This window comes from Prenolepis imparis, unplaced genomic scaffold (assembly GCF_030444845.1).
Source record: "Prenolepis imparis isolate NDT839.2.m4 unplaced genomic scaffold, iyPreImpa1.0 SCAF_6, whole genome shotgun sequence".
NCBI classification, from domain to species: Eukaryota; Metazoa; Arthropoda; class Insecta; order Hymenoptera; family Formicidae; genus Prenolepis; species Prenolepis imparis.
This window is the reverse complement of record NW_028141164.1, coordinates 11256458-11269644: the sequence shown is the minus strand read 5'-3', so window position 1 is coordinate 11269644 and position 13187 is coordinate 11256458. Positions and strand designations below refer to the sequence as shown.

At 39.2% G+C, this 13187-nt stretch overlaps 1 protein-coding gene across 5 annotated transcripts in view; it reads right to left on the bottom strand.

Annotated features, from left to right (window-relative positions):
* Ephrin (ephrin) overlaps positions 1-13187 on the bottom strand; it is a 121612-nt gene that overhangs the window by 37211 nt on the left and 71214 nt on the right. The window lies entirely within an intron of this gene.

Sequence of the window (13187 nt, the reverse complement as noted above, 5' to 3'; positions counted from 1 at the left end):
TTTGCATTGCACTAAAATATTTTTCGTCTTAACTTGTTTAATCACCTTTCCCTTTCTTTACCTGAGATTTCGATCGTTAAAAGGATTCCCTCCAAATAAAAAATGAAATTAATTTAACAAGCGATAACAAAAGAGATACTATCATCTGTGTTTTAATTAAATTAGAGCAATGCTGATATATGATATTATTTGTGATGCATGAAATATGTTTGACAAATCACGAAAATTTTTTGTAATAATAAAATACTATAATATAATATTAACATCTGTGTGCATCTCTTACTGATAATAAAATTCGCGCGCGATTCGCTGCAATGAAAAATGTTCTGTTTTTTTTTTCCTCTGAGCGTTTTTAAATTCCGCGACTTTCCTCCATTTTAACGAGTTTTTTTAACATTTGTACAACAAATTTTCTCCTTCTGTTCCCTCCCTGATGAGAACATTGTGAGACGGGTAAATATTAAAGACTTCGGGGCGCGGCGAAATTTCAGCGCAGTCGGCGCGCAGCGCAAACTGCACTCGGGGCGCAAATTATCTCATTAAACGCTTCCTCGTTTCGAGGCCCTCCGTCTTCCGCGGCGCAACAAAGTACAGCCGCAATAATTGCGACGTCATTCATACCCTCACAATGCGCGCCCAGCCCCGGACGAGAGTCACGTTGCGGCTGCAGCCGCGCGAAGACTAATCTTCCAGATAAAGAAAGTAGTTCCCCGGGGCGACAATAAAAAAAAGAGAGAACGCGCGCACAGCCGCGCATATACCTCAATTACACGAAGCCGAAGAGAAGAGATCGCACCTTGTGCCGAAAGAAGTGCCTCATTCGTACTCGGCCGAACCCGAAATGTCGTCTTCTCTGCGGGATAACTCGACGTACACTGACGTTCATAAGTTCTCCTCCTCGAGGAGCATGCGGCGAAATTAAAGCAGATTTATGAGAGCAATATAATCATATTACGCAATGATAACCGTGCAGGTTTGAAAAAGAGGACGCCGATAATAACATCGATGATCGCGAATCATTGCAATGTAACAACTGGGTGTGATTACACTGAGAAAATTTTCTCTTCGAATTTACCCTGAATCGTGGGACAATATGGTATATAGAAAGAATTTTATGAGAATTTCTCTTATTAATATTTATCGCAATAAAAATAATATCTATCACAATAAAATATAAAATTAATTTTATTAAACTGCATAGTAAAATTGATCAAACATATTTTATATTTTATTATTATAATAGATATTATTTATCAGAGAAATCAGAGAAAATTTTAAATTTTATTGTGATGGATATTATTTTTATTGTGATAAATATTAATCAAAAAAATGTCCCACTATTACTATGATTTCCCACTATTACTATGTCACACTATTATATATCATTTTCAGAGTAAATTCTGTTTGTGTTGGATTTTGAATTGAGAAAGGTCTGTCCTTTTTTTCTTTATCTTTTTTATTCCATATTGGGAAGAAAAAGAAAAACTAAATGAACTAGCGTCAGCCAGTTCAGCTAAAAAGAACAGACTTGAAATAATTCCTCGCAAGTGTCAATAAATGTAACGTGATGCAATGCTCGTTAGTTCTCGAATGTTAAGGACTGTTAATTTAATACGCGTATCAGCGGTTGTTCGCGAATCTATGAACGATGCTGTGTATAAATGTATTACGACTCACACGTGCAAACATACGCGTATGTATATAGGTTTACGAGCGCGGAACGGTTGTGAATGCGCCCCTCATTACGATATAATGGATTATTTCGATCCTTCTCGAATTACCGAGTCGACAATAAGGAATTCGATTCGAGAGAGCCCGCCCCGCTCTCTCGCTTTTCGGGTCTTTTTGCGACTGCTTTCGATTTGGAAGCGAGATGGAAGAAAGAACGAAACTCTAAATAAGGACGAGACGAGGAAGCGTAGATTATGAAAAGAGGATGGGAAAAGCGGGCGAAGGACGAAAAGGATCACGCGTTTCAATTGGGCGTTTAAAAGAAATATGATATCTAAAAGTGTGTTTTGAATGTGCAATAAGCGCGAGAAAGACATCTTTTATAGCTTTTAATAGAATTGCATTAAATATTATTAAGCAAAATATCCTGCAATTGAATCTTAATTTATGTCACGTTATAAGAATGTGTTTAAATAATTTATATGTTTTACTACATTTTTTATTATAATTAATATATTTAATATATTTAATAATTAATATATTATAAAATATATTCATGTTATAATTAATTATAATTTTTCCTATAATTTTATTATATTTTTTACTATAATATTTATACGTTTACTTTTTAATATATCTATTTTTAAAAAATTGAGAAATCAAATTTCGAGGGATAATTTGGGGTACTTAACTTATTTTTCATCTTTTCACCCTAAGATTAGAATAACTCGGAAGAGAAGAATACGTCGGAAACCAAGGACAATTATATCACGCACGCACGTTCCTCTCTATTACCTCACATTTGAACGAAAGATGCAATCTCCTCCGCGATTTCGCGAGCGAAACATGCACTTATACACGTACTTCACGCATTCTCTCCAGTCCACCCTCGTTCTTTGCGTAGTATGTCGCTTCGTAGACGATGAGGGCATATGCGAGTCCCCTCTGCCTCGACACACCGAGCCTTAGAGAAATCACTGAGTCTTCCGGGTGTGACGGAGCGGAAATCGCCATTGTGTCGCGCTAGCACGGCTCTTCGCTCTTCGCGCACGACTCGCGCCTCGGAAGAAAGAAGGGAATGGATCGCCGTGCCAGGGCGAGGACTCGCTTTTCACTACGTGTGCCATGCAACGGCAATCATAAGGGGAGGACGAAGGGCAGCAACGCGTCGTGATGGCGATTCCGCTCGCACGCTCGACGTTTTGCTCGTCGGGCACAAAGCGTACAAGACATTTTGATTAGACGTTTCGATCGCGAGAAATTCACGCGAAAGCCAATCGATTCTCGTTCTATTCACGTGTAATATATATGGTGGACAGAGAGCAGATATGGATTTCTAATATAAAAATTGAAGATATAGAATTATTTCGTTTAAATAAAATTATCTAAAAATTCCCTCTCTCGCTCTTTCTTTCATTTTTTTTTCGTGAAGATGATCGACTCAAGTACATGAAAGAAATATTTAAAATACTACACAGAGAGAATTTTCTTTTAGAATTTACCCTGAAAATTAATGGTAATCATGGGGGCAAAATGGTATAGAAAGAATTTTATGAGAACTTCTCTGATTAATATTTATCACAATAAAAATAGTATCTATTACTATACAGTTTAGTCAAATTAATCAAACATATTTTATATTTTATTGTGATAAATATTAATCGGAGAAATTCTTTCCATACCATATTGCCCCACGATTAGAATGATTTTCAGGGTAAGTTCTAAGAGACAATTCTCTCAGTGTATAATAAAAATTACAAATTTTTGAAGATAACTTTAAGAAATTCTTATCTAAAATAATATCTAAAGTTTTCGGATTTGCATCGATCATTTCAAATATTACTTTTCGGATATGTAAGGACCATAAATTGCTGTGATTTTCCCGACATAATTTCTAATTTCATTTCGATAACCGAATTATTGCAACGCGTTAAAATTCACGCGAACAACGCGGCCAGGCATGCATTTTGCACGCAAGCAGACACGTCGATCGCTAATTGGGCCAACGAACGTCGGTGAGCATCTTCTTGCGCCCGTCCGCGACTTCCCGTGGGAATGAAATTATCCCGCGCTCACGTATACATAAATGCACACGCACGCGCGTGTGTATTATTGCATGTGCATGCAGGAGATGCTCGAGGAGATGCATCGGCGTGCGCGCGGCGGGCCCGCAATTATTTTAAGTGCGCGGCGATATCCAAGTAGCTATTAATGACGTTCCCGCGGACGGAATCGCGTGCCGAACCGTATGTACGACGACATATGCACGTATATGTACGTGGGCGTGAATTAATCGGCGTAATAATGATGGTTACGGTACACCGCGCGAGTCCCGGCGATATAGTTTTTCTCTTCGGGACGTCGCCCCGCTGAGCCGCCAAGGTTTTCGGTTACCGGAGATTTCGCCCGTCGATGTAATCGTTAATAATCCTGGACTGCGCCCGAATCGCGGGGATGGTGCGTGGCTTTTAGCATTACGGTGAATTTATAACCGACGTTTGTCCCGCTCGTTATTGATGACATACCAGTACACACTCGGTGCACGACGCTGTCGCTCGTTTTCACGTGGCCATAATTATGAAAAATTGCAATTCGCGAAATATCGTTCCAAAAAAATTGTATAGGCGCTATTTCATTCATATATATAAAATGTATATGTAATCTTAGCAATTTTCATATTTAAAAAGTTATGCTTTTTATATTTATATATAATAACTGTTCAATTTTAAAAAAGGTAGTTTGCTTTTACAATTACGCGCATAAAATGCAATTGCAAAAGAGCGATGCAATATTGTAATTGATAATCAATTATGATAAACATGAAACGTTGGTATTTAAAGATGATAATATTTAATACGCTTATGCAACGATGTTGAATTGCAATAGCGAAAGAGCAAAATAATATCCATCAACTTTGTAAAGGACATAAAGGCATTAATTATATCCCTAATCGTTATTGCAAGTGCACACACAATTATGATATTTAATAACTCAATCAATTTCACGGTAGGCGAGACATTGGCAGACATTCTCAAAGGAGAGATGGCAGTTTACGTTTACGTAATTACATTCTATTATATCGAATCTCAAACGACACCGGCGTCGCAGCCCTTATACACGTCAGACATCCGGAATGTTATTATTCACGGCACCCTCGGTACAACAGAAACGGATACGGTGCATCGTCCTTGCTATGCAATGTGGTATGACACGAAATTAGGCACGGCGGTAAATTCTGGCGGTTGAGTGGTCCCGCGTTTTATGGATTACAGTCTGACGTCCTGGTCGGCGCGCTATAGTATCCCTCTAAGCCATGTAACTAAGGGCTGTTTCGGGGGAACGCACGGGGGATGCGAGGGCGAGCCCTTCATCTTTTCCGAGGTGGGTCACAAAGCTCCTCCTTCTCGACAGGAAGCAGCTGCAGCCACGACGACGACACTCTTTCGATATTACGTCGCAGTGGTGTGTGGCTTTTCGCTTTTGCGGAGGAGCTCCGCATCGCCGCTGCACCCTGTCGAGTTTCCAGTTTCCAGGCGGCTCTCCCGGTCGCCATAATTAACCGTAATGAGGTCCCGGTAATGTGCGACGGTACACTTTTTCGACGGTATAATATGTGGCTCGTACCCGAGAGTATACTTGGCGCTCGAATGGCAAGAGCTCGTCGTCGTGTTCGAAGCAGGAAGTGGTGTCGGAACGGATTACTCCAATATGGAATGGCGATTAGCGGGTGTGGCTGTCGCGCCAGAGGACTTTTTTTTTAACCGTATATATATACGAACGGGTTCATAAAGTGCCCGCGCGAATTGGCCGCAGACATTGGTTGCAAATGCGCGGAACCAGTTTCCTGAATTACTGGAAAACGCGCCCCGTTGCACTCATCCGCTCTTCGTTTCGATTCGCTTTTGCATCGCTTCGGGAATGAATATCGAGTGATCGGGGAAATAACGGTAATATCAATAGCTTGAAAGTAGAACAATCTGTGGTCACGAAGATAGAATCTTTAAATATAGAGAATATTTGTATTTCTTTGTACTTTGATGCCACAAAATATCGATATCATCGATATATACGCTCCAACAGACTCTGCGATATATCCTGCATATTTATTTTCTCGAATCAAGATAGCTTCTTTGACAAAAAATCAGTTTTATATTGTATATATATACAAAAAATTTTTATAACAAAATTTATAGTTATGCATATATATATATAGCAATTAAATTTTGTTAAAAAAATTGTCTTGCTTTTAGTAATAAAATACTGTCCCGATACTTATTATATATATAATATATATATTTTATATAATATTTTTATTATATATAATATATATAACAAAATTTATAACAAAATTTATAGTTGTGTATATATACACACATACACAATTTGTTATAAAAATTGTCTTGCTTTTAGCAATAAGATACTGCCGGAGCTGTATCATATTACTTTTGGGAACTAAAGATTTATTAAATTATAATTGTATCATCAATTTTATAATGAAGTAGGGATTTGCATCGAGTTACGGTAGCGTCATAGTAGTAGTTAGACATATGTTTGGAAAAAAAAAGTATTACACGGATAAATAAGCCTCTAAACGAGTTTATAATGACCAGTCGTGTCCGCCGGCATATATTGCTTCGCCGCCGCCGCCGCCTCGATCCAAAAGAATTAACACGAAGGACACACATACCGTAAGACAAGAAAGAAAGTGTCTCGCAAGTTCACGGAGAGATATTTACGCGCTGTCCGCGCACTCGTAAATGTCGCCGCGGCGTCTCGCTTCTCGTTTTCCTCGGCTCGACGTGACAGCCTGTTAGGCTTTAATGATGAATAATTAATTTGCGGCTCGTTAAGCCGCACTCGCGCCGGCCGTTCTCACCTCTCCTTGGATTTCACGCTGCTCTCGCACTCGCCTTAAAATAGGTTATCGCCTTTAACGCGCGTATGTCGAATTATATTTTTTATCTCTAGTAGTCACGCAGATTCCGAATCATTTGAAATGCAAAATTATCGCCGCGAATTCACCTAGGAATTTTCAATTCTCGAGACGGAAGGTATAGACAGGCGTATACTTTGCTCGTGGAGAAGCCGCCGATTTAAGGGACGCGCTCTCTCGTGTATACGGGATTTCACACCGCTCGTAATCATAGCCTGCGGTGCCTGGAGAGGCTACTGGCGTCGCGCAGCATCCGCGTGCTACATCGGATGTGTTCTTCGAACTCGCCGGCGTATTCTAGCTGACCTGCTTTCGCTAATAAGCGCCGAGGGAAGGTGATTGGTGGCACCGAGTTCCGCGGTTCAAAGTTCAAACGAGAAAACTTTAATCTTACGGCCATTGTGGATGATCTATCCAGCTATTACAATGTATATTTCGTCGGAGCGATAACGGGAAATTTTTGTGTTCGCGAGATATTTGAAAAAAAAAAAGATTATTCCGATTCCCGTTAAATAGCAACGGTTAGTTTCTTTTTTTTTCATCTACGCGATTAAAGAGTATATATTTGTATTTATATAAATTTATTGAAATTATAATCCTAGACGATTGAATTATTAGAATATTGTTCGTGCAATCGACGTTTAATGCGGTTGAAATTTACGGCGACAAGCAAAACGTTCGTATAATGGCGATTAAGATTCCGATACGAGTATTTTTACGCCTACGTGCCGCCGCCGTTCATGGCTCGTCGTGACTGAAACATCCGTTGGTTTCCGCGTGATTCGCTATGACGGTAGTGCGCGCCCAGGCAATGGGTTATTTCCACGAATCGACCAGCGAATTCTCAATCCTCAGGAACGGAGGGTAATAGTTTCCTCGGGAAACCGCTGATTTGCGGTGGCTGTAAATCGATGTTGCTTTAATACTCGGTGCTGTAAAGCGCCACGGTACCCGAAGGTACGAAGGCGGATAATAGAAGGAAGCTTCTGCGGCTTTCAAAAACGAGCTTCTCTCATCCCCGTGTCTACCCATGGCAATTTAATAACGGGATCCGTGGACTAAAGTGTAAGAGTAACCATGCATTTTCGCGGAAAATTAATTAATATCTCTCCTCGTTGTTAAGTAATTTCAAATCGTGCTTTTAAATCTGACGTGAGAAGAAAAATTATCTTACGATGATAACAAACATTTAATATGCGCGTGAACATTTATGCGTGATAATTTACGTTATCTACTCGAGTGATATGTCACGCGTGTTCGGAGAAACGGAAACAAAGTCGCAAAGAGAGAGAGATGTGTGGTGTGCCTGCAGAATTCACCGCACGAATTCTTCGAATGATGCGCCGTGTCGCCTCTATACAATGACGCATATATGTATAAATCCACCTACTAAGCACATCCCGATGCTAGCAATTCCGACGATATGACGAATAGGTTGCGGTCGCGAATTCTGGGTATTCGACTTGGCCGCTTGGTATCGGGCCAACACACTCGCTATTCATTAAGATTGTTCGTATAACGACGTCGAGAGATCTGGCATATCGAACGTAATGATCAAACAAAAAACTAATATCGGAGTGGAGTGTCACCAGACTCCGAAACCTGATATTTATACGAAGATATCGATTATATCTATTAACTTATCGTACGAAAAAAAAAATGTCGGAACAATGTTGTCACAGCTGTCAAGGATATCATTGTTTCATCGCGACAACATAAACGACGTTGTAAAAAGTCAGCGTTCGACGAAGAAGAGCATTATATTTGCACCAAAATATAAATATATTTTGTAAAAAAGTTTTATCTTTTTTTCAATCGGGATTATTCGTATTTATATAATTATAGCAGACTATTATATCGAAATATATATAAGCAAAAAACAATCATCTTTAAATTTTAATCTTTCAATTTTCAAATTTTATCTTCTTCGCATCTTCAAATTTTACAAACAAAAAAAAAGCGATTATATGCAAGAGAAAATACAGATTGTTAGTTCTCGCCGTTATTGAATACGATAAAATCATCTGCGATGCCAATAGAGGTTCAGGGTAGAGAGATAGAACAGAGAAGAGGCAGAGAGTTCAATAATCTAGCAGCGCGGATCTCTCGTTGTTAGCATTGAAATCTCCAACTGCGAGATGCCACGACTTCTCGTCGTCGCCCATTTTTCGCTCGTTCGCGCGAAAAGTGACACACAGACGAAGAAAGAGAGAAAAAGAGAGAGACTCGCATAATGTATTACTTTGCATCATCGTATTTTACAAGAGAAAGAGATAGATCTCGCGTATCTCGCATAGCGATTTAAAAAATGGAGCACGATGCGGTTCTCTCGTAATGGACGCTGTCATCCTTTGCACAAGACGCGTGAACATTATTTTACGAGTTCTTCTCTTTTTTTTTTTTCTTTTCTTCTTTTAATAAACCGTACGCGGAGAGAATTTTCTCTTCGAATTTACCCTGAAAATCATAGTAATCGTGGAACAATATGGTATTATGAGAATTTCTCTGATTAATATTTATCACAATAAAAATAATAATATCTATCACAAAATAAAATATAAAATATGTTTGATTAATTTTATTGTGATAGATATTATTTTTATTGTAATAAATATTAATCGGAGAAATTCTCATAAAATTCTTTCCATATATTGTCCCACGATTACCATGATTTTCAGGGTAAATTCTAAAAGAACATTCTCTCGTGTGTACAAAGCTTACGGAGGAGCGATCATTCTCGAACGGGCAGTAAACGTCGGAGTTGACGCTTCATTCGATAGTTGCTGCGATCATCGCGGAAGCAGATTTATGATAATCAAGCGGCGTCGTCCTTCTCTCTCTCTTCTCACTAGCGGCTGATATAGCTTTCTTAAAACGAATTTCGATTTCCCAATAAGAGGCCGAGATTTACGACCTCCCGTTTCGCCCGGGCGCCTTTTTTGCGCCTCGTCACGTCCCTTCTCCTCCACGCTGCACACTCGGGACTCTTTTTTTCGGGCCCCGCGAAGGAGGTGCGCTTTTTTTTTACTGCCCCCTCTTCGTATACGCCCCACGAGGAAGACGGCCTGACAGCGTCCCTCTTCTACGCGAAATGGATTCACGTACGCAAATAACGTGCAACGCTCGCTCACTGATTCACACATTACCTGCGTGCTCGCCGAGAAACGGTAACCGGCTTATAATGCATGCGTGATCGTCAAAGTCAGGTCAGGGTAAGATTGACTCGCCGGGTCTTCGTAAGCCGAGAATAGAACGTCCGGATTTCTCTGCGCTAACGACACCCGATCTCAAAGTTAAATACATTGACGAAATAAAAATCATCCCGTGTGTTGAGCAAAAGTCAGGCGACAGTTGCAATTACCGAACGCGAGTCGCAATCGCGATCGAAAACGAAGAAACGGACGTTTGTCTCGCTGGATAATTAGAGATAATTAGAGATTGAGATTTCTAGATCAGCTGATGCGATTGAAGATAAGGAGGAAAGAAAGATGCGTTATCGGAGTTCGACGCGACATTAAAAGCAGCGATCAAACGTTAATTGACGTCATTAATTGAGGTCGTTAATCGAAGTTATCCCGAGTCGAGAAGGAAATTGGCCTTCTTACCGCGACGCAAAAATGGAGACGTTACGCTCATTAAGGCTCGAAGATCGGCGGATTCGAGATGCGAAATACGAGCAAATGCAGTCGGGAGGACATACATCTCTCGTCGTCGAGGACAAAAAAGTCTGTCGCGAATTACGCAGACCGCTTCACACCAGACGGAAGAAATCGTCGGGGGTAACGAGGTACGATATAAGGTCTGTTACCAGTAAAAAAAAAGAGGAAAAAAAGGAACGTTACGAGACTGTGACAGTTAATTTTACCGCGTAATTATGCAAGCAAGCGAACAGGAGTTCAACTACAAAGTCGGTCACAATGTTGCATATCCACACGAATATACATATGTGCATGCATGCACGATTCGTTGCAGTTTCGTGTCACCATTCTCGATTAGACAAGTCGTGTTTAGCCGTATCTTATCGAGCAATTAATTACTGTCAAAAAGCGCTCCACGTCAATTTAAGTATTTTTTTGTAGAACATGTTACGAAAAGAGATTTGTATTTTTTCATTGCACATTTAACACTAATAGCGACTATTAAATTATCTTATATTTAGAATCGAGATCGATAGGTCACGTTTGAAGCTAAATGTGTGATGAGAATTTTTAATATTTCACACAAACATAATTTTGATCGTACATGTGATTTCAATTGCAAAGATATATCAGAAACGATATCCTTTGCATATTCCTGGATTGCTTAATAAAATCGGTCAGATTATTCTTAATTTAGAAAATTGTCGCAGTTTGAAATCTGCGACTTCGCATATATTCAGGATCGTTCCTGTACGTGCGTACCTATAATATATAAAGCTATCGAAATATCGAAATATTCCAACTGCCCCAGAAATTTTCAGCTTCTAACTCCTAACTTTCGAGCTCACGGTTCCGAAAATTTTCGGCTCGCGGTTCGGGGAAATTCTCAACTTTACAGGAATTTTACCGATAACCGAAAAGTTCCGGACTTTTTAGTTTACGAAATTATCTCTCTCTCTCTCTCTTCCGTCAATCACAGGATTGGTTACCACTACCGTTACAACGAACTTTCCTCCGATTTGCATCGAACCTTCTATCTACGTTCGCGACTGCAGCAGCAGCAAAAGCAGCAGCAGCATCGGCTACAATATTGCGCCTGCCATAATCCCGGCGCGCTTCTGACACGTCGCTTCCGCCTCTCTTTTTCTCCGCGATCGCCTGCAATTTGGACGTCACGAAGGAAATCCTCGCCACGACCGGGGATCGGCCAATTCGCCGGCGCATTAAAGTCGTACGTACATATACACACATATATGCGGCGGCTGCCGCAATTTTGGCAGACGCGATGATACCACGCCCGGCACGATAAAAGCACGCCGGAAGTGGATGGAACGAGGAATCAACCGAACGAGGGAGAGGGAAGGGTGGCTGTTATTCGAAACGACGACGACGACGACGACGACGACGACGACGACGCCGGTCGGATCCCGCCGTGAGAAATCGATTCGCCGGCAAAATGCTCGCTTGCAAACATACACACACACGGATATGGCCTTAAACGTCTTGGCACACGCGCCAAATGCACGTATAGTTCTCTTCGCGATTCCTATATAGCTAGCGACAAGAGGAAAGATTGCGACATAGGGGCGATGGCAGAGAAAAATGTCGGGAAAAGATCTGTCGCGAGACCTCGAGTTTTACGGAAATTTCTAAGCAATATGCCAGTACGAGGAGAGGTTAAAGTTGAGTCTGTTCCGTTCACATGCAGCTGTATGCAGGTATTTTTTTTTTTGTTTTGTTTTGTGAAACGTGTCACGAAGAGATTTAATAATTTTTTCATTGCGCATATTTTTAATACTAAGAGCGAGTATCAAATTCTTATGTCGCATTTATAATTGAGATCGAAAGATCATCAGACATTTAAGAGTTAAATATATCCCATAAAAGTTTTTAATATTTTACTTTTAATATTTTATATTTTTAATATGGTTCTGATCCGCACATATAATTTCAATTAAGAAAAAGATTAGCAAAATGTTTATTTTATAGAAATTTTATAGGAATTCTTATGTCGCATTTAGAATTGAGATTGAAAGGTCATCGGACATTTAAGAGTTAAATCTGATAAGAGTTTTTAATACTTCACGCGAATATGTAGTTTTGATCCACACATATGATTCCAATTTAAAAAAAGATTCATTAGTAAAATTATTTTATAGGAATTTATAGTTTGTTTTGCAAAATTTCCGAATAAGATATATTTCGTTATAAAAAAATATGCAGATTTCTATAAAATAAGATTGTTCAAGAAAAAAACTACTGCCGCATATGATTTAATTCATAATCATTATTCTTTTCGCATCCTCACAATTAGTGAGTTAATCACGAAATTCTCACCAAACTTTTAAAGTTGAAGATCACATTTAGAGTTAAATGTCCGATGAGAATTTTTAATTTTAATACTTTACGCGAATATGTAGTTTCGGTCCACACATATGATTCCAATTTAAAAAAAGATTAATTAGCAAAATTATTTTATAGGAATTTATAGTTTGTTTTGCAGAATTTTCGAATATTATGCATTTCGTTATCAAAAATATGCAGTTTTTTTTCTATAAGAGGGTTATTCAAGAAAAAACCTACTGCCGCATATGAATTATTCTTTTCATGTCCTCCTCAATTAACGAGTTAATCACGAAATTCTCGTCAAACTTTTAAAGTTAAAGATCACATTTAGAGTTAAATGTCCGATGAGAATTTTTAGTTTTAATACTTCACGCGAATATGTAGTTTTGGTCCACCACACATATGATTCCAATTTAAAAAAAGATTAATTAACAAAATTATTTTATAGGAATTTATAGTTTGTTTTGCAGAATTTTCGAATATTATGCATTTCGTTATCAAAAATATGCAGTTTTTTTTCTATAAGAGGGTTATTCAAGAAAAAACCTACTGTCGCATATGAATTATATTCTTTTCATGTCCTCCTCAATTAACGAGTT